This window comes from Nanorana parkeri, unplaced genomic scaffold (assembly GCF_000935625.1).
Source record: "Nanorana parkeri isolate BGI_ZX_2015 unplaced genomic scaffold, ASM93562v1 scaffold2300, whole genome shotgun sequence".
Lineage (NCBI taxonomy): Eukaryota > Metazoa > Chordata > Amphibia > Anura > Dicroglossidae > Nanorana > Nanorana parkeri.
Genome location: NW_017308568.1, coordinates 6,046 through 14,327, shown reverse-complemented (window position 1 = coordinate 14,327; position 8,282 = coordinate 6,046). Strand labels below are relative to the sequence as shown.

The window sequence follows — 8,282 nt, the reverse complement described above, 5'->3', positions numbered from 1 at the left end:
ATACATGTCCCCCAGGGCAGTACTCGGACCCTCCATACATGTCCCCCAGGGCAGTACCCGGATCCCCATACATGTCCCCCAGGGCAGTACCTGGATCCCCATACACGTCCCCCACTGCAGTGCCCAGACCCCCACACACGCTCCCCACATGTCCCCCAGGGCAGTACCTGGATCCCCATACATGTCCCCCAGTGCAGTGCCCAGACCCCCATACAGGTCCCCCAGGGCAGTACCCGGATCCCCATACATGTCCCCCAGGGCAGTACCTGGATCCCCATACATGTCCCCCAGTGCAGTGCCCAGACCCCCATACAGGTCCCCCAGGGCAGTACCCGGATCCCCATACATGTCCCCCAGGGCAGTACCTGGATCCCCATACATGTCCCCCAGTGCAGTGCCCAGACCCCCATACAGGTCCCCCAGGGCAGTACCCGGATCCCCATACACTTTTCATGCCCAATAAAATGGGGTCAAAAGTTCTACCCCCATAGTCTTGCATTGAGTTCGAGTTTGAATTTGAACTTTTCCTTGTTCGAAAGTTCAAATACGAACCAAACACGGGGATGTTCAACTCATCACTACATATGGAAGCCCAGGGGAACCTAGAGAGGCTCGGGAAAATGCTAGACATGTGCGATTCGTTTCGTTACGTATGGAAATTCGTACGAATTTTCCTGAAATTCGTAAATTCAGAAGCATCCGAAATCCGAATCGCAGTTTCCGAATTATATCCGAAATACGAAATTCCGTTAACGAATTTCGGATCCGAATTTCTTTGAAACAGGAACTAATATTACCCCTGTAAATGAGGTTGAACAACATGACAAGATTTTTTTTTAAATACGAAATACGAAATTCGGATCCGCTGCTGCTGAGAGTTACATTACAATACAGGCAGGAAATACAAAATTCCGTTGACAGAATTTCGTTCCGTTACGAACATTCGTTATATTGAAGTTAAAAAGCAAAAATACCTTTGTTAATATATTGCAGTTGATGAGTTTTTTAAAAAATCCGAAATACGAAATTCGGATCCGGAATCCGTTAACGGAATTCGTATTTCGGATAAAAAAACAACTACCACACCGACTCCAATAATAACAAAGGTATTTTTGCTTTTTAACTTCATCATAACGAATGTTCGTAAAGTTACGAAAATGTGACGAAACTAACGAAAATCCGTATTTCGTTCGAATCCGAATTGAGTTTCGGACACGAATTACGAAATAACAGATATTCCGAAACGAAACAAATTTTTTGACGGCGCACAAGTCTAGAAAATGCAGACATCACATGATAAGTGATGTCAAGTGTACTTAAGTTTTATTAATAAAATATTGCAATAAGAGAACATTTTTTTTAAACTGGAGGATACATTTTCCTGGGTTTTCTTGCACAATTGTCAAAAACCTAAACGATCCATTCCAGGAGTGGGGTTCATACAAACGTGGATGTATAACACATCTGAAGTTAATCAGCATAAACACTTGGCCATCCAGGTGCACAGTACCATGCAATGAAAATGCCTTTTTGACCATGTGTCACTCCTAGTGGGTTGGAGTACCATGCAATGATGGCCAGTAAAGACAGTTCACACATACTCCCCTTGTAAGAACAAATGACAATGGAATACCAGGAGTGGGGTTTGAACCCACGAGGATATACATCCATTGGATCTTAAATCCAACACCTTAACCACTCGGCCATCCTGGTGTATGCATGTATCTTTTTCAAACACAGAATGGGTGAGGAGGCTCCAGGGGAACGCACAGAGGCTCAGGAAAATGCAGACAACACATGATAGCAAATTTTATTAAGTTAAATAAGTTAAATAAGATAATACTGCAATAACAGAACACCCCTATGTGCTTCTAGAATGGTGGATACATTTTGCTATGCTTTCTTGCGCAAATGTCAAAAAGCTGAGTTACCCGTACCAGGGGTGGGGTTCAAACGTACGTGGATTTTGATGTACGTCAATAAATAGACGTAATCGATTTATTATTGGAGTGCCGGTGTCTATTTCTTTTCTGCATTACTTTGACGGTGGCCATCCGTCGACTACTGAGCACCCAGGATACTTTGTTGGACGTGCGGTCAGGAGTGCAATGGGTACATGGACTGTTATTGGCCACTGTGTCCCTCCCTCTGGGTTGGAGTACCATGCAATGTAAATGTTTCAATGGTCAGTAGACATGTGCACTGCCAAAAAATTTGTTTCGTTACGTTCCGATTCAAATTTTGTGTTATTTCGTTTTTCAGGATTCGGGTGTGAAAGTCAATTCGGATTCAGAATTCGGACGAAATCCGTTAGCGGTAGTTTCGTTCGAACATCCGCTTCGCTTTCGTTTCGTTCGTTCATTCATTCGTTTGTTTGCAGTAAAGTGACATTTGAGGGGGGGGGACATTTTTTCTCCTTCTCTAATGTCACTTTGCTCCAACGTACGAACGAAACGAAAACGAAACGAACGTTCGAAAGAACTACCGCTAACGAATTACGGAAATTCGGATTCGTTTGCATTCGCTATATCTGTCATTCGGATTCATCCGAATGTCCGAATTTCCAAAAATTTGTCCGATTTTCAATTCGGAACGAAACGAAGCGCACATGTCTAATGTCAGTAAAGATAATAATTCCCACATACTCCCAGTGTAAGAACAAGTTACAGTGGTATACTAGGAGTGGGGTTTAAATCCAGGAGGATATACATCCAATGGATCTTAAGTCCAACGTCTTAACCGACTCGGCCTACTAAATGCCCCGAATACTTACATAAATTTGCAGTCACATGATGTTTCAGGATGATAGATCACAAGTTCCTCACCAAATATAGATGTGACGGGTCACATAGAAAAGAGCTACAGCCTGAGCCCTGTGTATTCTTATATTCCTTCTTATTGTTTTTAATGTTGGCCCTTGAAATGGTATTGAAATTGTCCAAATGTAGCTTAAAGCTGAACTGCGGGATCAGCAAATGACAACAGCTTCCCCACCGGCTAGTCTACTGTAATGACCTTCCCTCGCTGCCCATACTGGTCCGTGTGCAAGTTCAGGCACTTTAAAATTACACTCACAGCCCATTGCATATGTTGTATGTAACTGATCCCTCTAAAATAGAACACACATACCAGGAGTGGGGGTCGAACCCACGAGGATATACATCCATTGGATCTTAAGTCCAACACCTTAACCACTCGGCCATCCTGGTGCACGTGTAGTACCCCACCTGTCAGTCAGTATAAGCCTTCCTACAGCTCACCAGCAGCTACATCAGGAAGCTATGCGCTTGACCTTATAACATCTGTGCAATGAGAATGGCTTACTGACCACTGAGTAGTTCCTATTGGGTTGGATTAGCACACAATGAGAATGTTACAATTGTCAGTAAAGATAATATTTCCGACAAACTCACATTGTAAAAACAAATTACAGCGACCTACCAGCAGTGACGTCTGAACCCACGCAGGTATACAACCAACAGCAATACTGGAGGATACATTTTCCTGGGTTTTCTTGCACAATTGTCAAAAACTAAGTTTCCCATCCGGGGAGGGAGGTTCAAATGTATGTGGATATATAACACATCTTAAGTACAGCACCGTTACTTGGCCTTCCAGGTGCACTGTACTGTGCAATGAGAATGCCCCTTTGACCACTGTGTCACTCCTATTGGGTTGGAGGAGCATGTAATGTAAATGTTTCAATGGGCAGTAAAGAAAATAATCACCACAAACTCCCATCATAAAAGTAAGTAACAATGGGAATACCAAGAGTGGGGATTGAACTGAGGAGGATATCCATCCATTGGATCTTAAGTCCAACGCCTTAACCACTCGGCCATTCTGGTGTATGCTTGTGACCTTTCAAAGGTAACCTGTTAGGTAAAGACACCTGTTATACTCCCAGTGTAACTACGAGTCACAGTGATATACCAGGAGTGGGGTTTAAATCCAGGAGGATATACATCCATTGGATGTATACCACTCGGCCTACTAAATTCCCCCGAATACTCACATAAATTTGCAGTCACATGATGTTTCAGGATGATAGATCACAAGTTCCTCACCAAATATAGATGTTACGGGTCACAGCCTGAGCCCTGTGTATTCTTATATTCCCGTCCTTATTTTGTTGGCCCTTGAAATGATCTTCAAATTGTCCAATTGTAGCTTAAAGCTGAACTGCGGGATCATCAAATGACAACACCTTCCCCATCGGCTGTAATCACCTTCCCCATCGGCTGTAATCACCTTCCCATTCTCTCGCTGCCCATTCTCTCGGTGCCCGTGTGCAAGTTCACAGCCCATTGCATATGTTGTTTAAAACAGGTCCCTCTAAAGAAGAATGCCCATACCAGGAGTGGGGGTCGAACCCATTGGATCTTAAGTCCAACGCCTTAACCACTCGGCCATCCTGGTGCACGTGTAGTACCCATCCAAACCTGTCAGTCAGTATAAGCCTTCCTACAGCTCACCAGCAGCTACACCAGGAAGCTATGCGCTTGACCTTATAACATCTGTGCAATGAGAATGGCTTACTGACCACTGAGTAGTTCCTATTGGGTTGGATTAGCACACAATGAGAATGTTACAATTGTCAGTAAAGATAATATTTCCGACAAACTCACATTGTAAAAACAAATTACAGCGACCTACCAGCAGTGACGTCTGAACCCACGCAGGTATACAACCAACAGCAATACTGGAGGATACATTTTCCTGGGTTTTCTTGCACAATTGTCAAAAACTAAGTTTCCCATCCGGGGAGGGAGGTTCAAACACACACAGATTTTCAACTCCATCCATTGGATCGTAAGTCCAGCACTGTAAGCACTCGGCCATTCAAGTACACAGGCCTGGGCAATGAGAACGCCTTATTGACCACTGTGTGGGTTGGAGTACCATGCAATGTAAGATATTAATTCCCACATACTCCCATTGTAAGAACAAGTTACAGTGATATAGCAGGAGTGGGGTTTAAACCCAGAAGAATATACATCCGATGTCCAATGCCTTAACCTCTAGGCCATATTGGTGTAAGAATATGAATTCATAAAGGTAACCTGTCAGTAAATATAAGCCTTCCTATAGCTCACCAATGCTCATCATGTCACTCTTGTTGGGTTGGCGTACAATGCAACGGAAAAGGTTTTATCGTCAGTAAAGATAAAGTTAAATACCAGGGGTGGGGTTCGAACCCACGCGGATATACATCCATTGGATCTTAAGTCCAACGCCTTAACCACTCGGCCATCCTGGTGAACACATGCTGCTTACCAAAGGGAACCTGTCAGTCAATGAAAGCCTTCTTACAGCTCACACAGTAAGCTATCAATAATAACCAGAAAGCATGTGCTTGGGTTTCCTGCCTACCCAACATTTGTGCAATGACCAAATACCTTACTGACCACTGTGTCACTCCTATTGGGGTGGAGTGCCTTGCAATGTAAATGTTTGGTAAAGATTTCCAACATTCTCCTATTGTAAGATGGAGTCACAGCGATATACCAGGAGTGGGGTTTGAATATACATCCATTGAATCTTAAGTCCTTAACCACTCAGCCATCCTGGTGCATTCACATTGCATTTCTCAAAGGGAACCATCACTCGAAATAAATCTTCATGGCTGAGAACATGGGAGGTGAAGGCCGTTTGAGGGGAAATCAGAAGCCCTAACTTTCTTACGGTTGGTCCATAACATGACATATGAAAGCCCAGGAGAACCCACCGAGGCCCAGGGGAACCCACAGAGGTCCAGGAGAACCCACAGAGGCCATGGGGAACCCACAGAGGTCCAGGAGAACCCACAGAGGACCAGGGGAACCCACAGAGGTCCAGGGGAACCCACAGAGGTCCTGGAGAACCCACAGAGGCCCGGGGGAACCCATAGAGGCCCAGGGGAACCCACAGAGGCCCAGGGGAACCAACAGAGGTCCAGGGGAACCCACAGAGGCCCAGGAAAATGCAGACATCACATGATAGTCACAGTAAATCCCCTGAATGCTTTCAAACTGGAGGATATATTTTCCTGCACCATTTTCTTTTCTTGCACCATTGTCAAAAAGCTAAATTACCCATTCCAGGAGTGGGGTTCAAATGTATGTGGATATATAACACATCTTAAGTACAGCACCATAACCACTTGGCCTTCCAGGTGCACTGTACTTTGCAATGACAATGCCCCTTTGACCACTGTGTCAGTATAAGCCTTCCTACAGCTCACCAGCAGCTACACCAGGAAGCTATGCGCTTGACCTTATAACATCTGTGCAATGAGAATGGCTTACTGACCACTGAGTAGTTCCTATTGGGTTGGATTAGCACACAATGAGAATGTTACAATTGTCAGTAAAGATAATATTTCTGACAAACTCACATTGTAAAAACAAATTACAGCGACCTACCAGCAGTGACGTCTGAACCCACGCAGGTATACAACCAACAGCAACACTGGAGGATACATTTTCCTGGGTTTTCTTGCACAATTGTCAAAAACTAAGTTTCCCATCCGGGGAGGGAGGTTCAAATGTATGTGGATATATAACACATCTTAAGTACTGCACCGTAACCACTTGGCCTTCCAGGTGCACTGTACTGTGCAATGAGAATGCCTTATTGACCACTGTGTCACTCCTATTGGGTTGGACTGGAGTATCGTGCAATGTAAATGTTTCAATGGTCAGTAAAGATAATAATTCCCACTGTAAGTGTGTCTTACAAATGGTATATCAGGAGTGGGGTTCGAACCCACAAGGATATACATCCATTGGATCTTAAGTTCAACGCCTTAACCACTCGGCCATCCTGGTGTATGTTTGTGACCTTTCAAAGGTAACCTGTTAGGCAAAGAACACACTCAGTCTGACCCATGCGAGGCTTCTGGACATGGTAGATACTGTATGTCTGCATCAGTGGCGTAACAATCACCATAGCGACCCAGGTGGCCGCTATGGGGCCCGAGGCACGGCGGGGCCCAGCCAGGACATCTCCCTGATGCCATGCGGGCCGCCTGGGTCGCTATGGCATCTTGCTCGGACAGCCAGGCTGCTGGCTGTCACTGGCGGCTGTGAGGAGGAACGCTCCGTTCCTTCTCACAGCCGCTGCTGAGTTGGTGACAACCAGCAGCTTCGCAGGAGGTGGCTGGGCCCGTCATCGGCAGTGATCGAGGAGGCGGGGCCCGGCGATCGAGGGGCGGGGTCTGGCTATCAAGGGGCGGGGCCCGACGATCGAGGGGGCGGGACCCGACAATCTAGGGGGCGAGGCCCAGTGACGGAGGAGTCGATCGACGTGGTGGAGAAGGAGGCGGACAGAGGATCAGGGCTGACAGGTAAGAGGGCTTGACCGCCCACCTGAGACCCTGCAGAGCCTACCATAGAGAGTCTATGGTGGGCTCTGCAGGGTCACCCCCAGGTGGGCTGTTTTGGTTATCAGGTGGGCGTAACTAGAAATCACAGGGCCCCATACAAAATTTTGCTATGGGGCCCTGTGATTTCTAGTTACGCCCCTGGTCTGCATCTTAGTAAATTGGCAGATTGTCTCCAGCATGATGGACGTATAATACTGTGCTGCCTGTTTCCTATATCCCGTTGCCAAATTATGGTCCTTGCAATGGATTCACCAATAACAGCAGCGGCCATTTTATTGCACTTTACGCTATTTCCATTATTGGATAAACAGGAACAGGGGGGCTCCATGTTTGAGACTTCCACAATTAGATTTTGATACATTGGCTATATACAATACATTGAAATACGTGATGATATGTGGGAGGGTTGCTGGGTAACCATTTGTTATATGTATGGGGTGGTTTAAACTGGGTCACATACAAGTCATAAAGAAGTATTTGGGTGGTTGGCTATGATTAAGGGGGTTGTATTGGCTCCTGAAATGTGTTGGTTGTTTTCTGTTACTTTTTTGATATCTGCGGAATAATACAGTTCTGGACTCTAGGCGCTCGTTCTGGTGTGACGTCAGGTGGATTCTTCAAGTTTGGTGACATTAGGAGGGTCCCCTGCCATTTGAAGACTTGCCAAACTCAGGCAATTTGGGCTTTATACAAGACTAGAACTGAGGATTATCGGGTCCTGCGCCTTACCTCTGCCTCTATCTGGGCCTTCAACCAAAGTAAAAAAAAAAGCATAAAAATATGTAAAGTGGCAGTACACGAAGAACGATCAAATACCCCAAAATGTAATTTAAAAAAATACAAAGAACATGAAATGAAAAAAATTATTAAAAACTAAATAAAACCTCAAACCCCCCCCCCCCCCCCCCCCCCCCCC

At 45.4% G+C, this 8,282-nt stretch overlaps 3 non-coding genes across 3 annotated transcripts; all 3 read right to left on the bottom strand.

Moving 5' to 3' along the window:
• Positions 1–1,630: 1,630 nt before the first annotated feature.
• TRNAL-UAA lies at positions 1,631–1,713 on the bottom strand. The gene has a single exon. It is a non-coding gene; the product is annotated as a tRNA-Leu (tRNA).
• A 1,413-nt stretch (positions 1,714–3,126) lies between these two features.
• Positions 3,127–3,209, bottom strand: TRNAL-UAA. The gene has a single exon. It is a non-coding gene; the product is annotated as a tRNA-Leu (tRNA).
• Positions 3,210–5,177: 1,968 nt separating this feature from the next.
• TRNAL-UAA lies at positions 5,178–5,260 on the bottom strand. The gene has a single exon. It is a non-coding gene; the product is annotated as a tRNA-Leu (tRNA).
• Between the last annotated feature and the right edge of the window lie 3,022 nt (positions 5,261–8,282).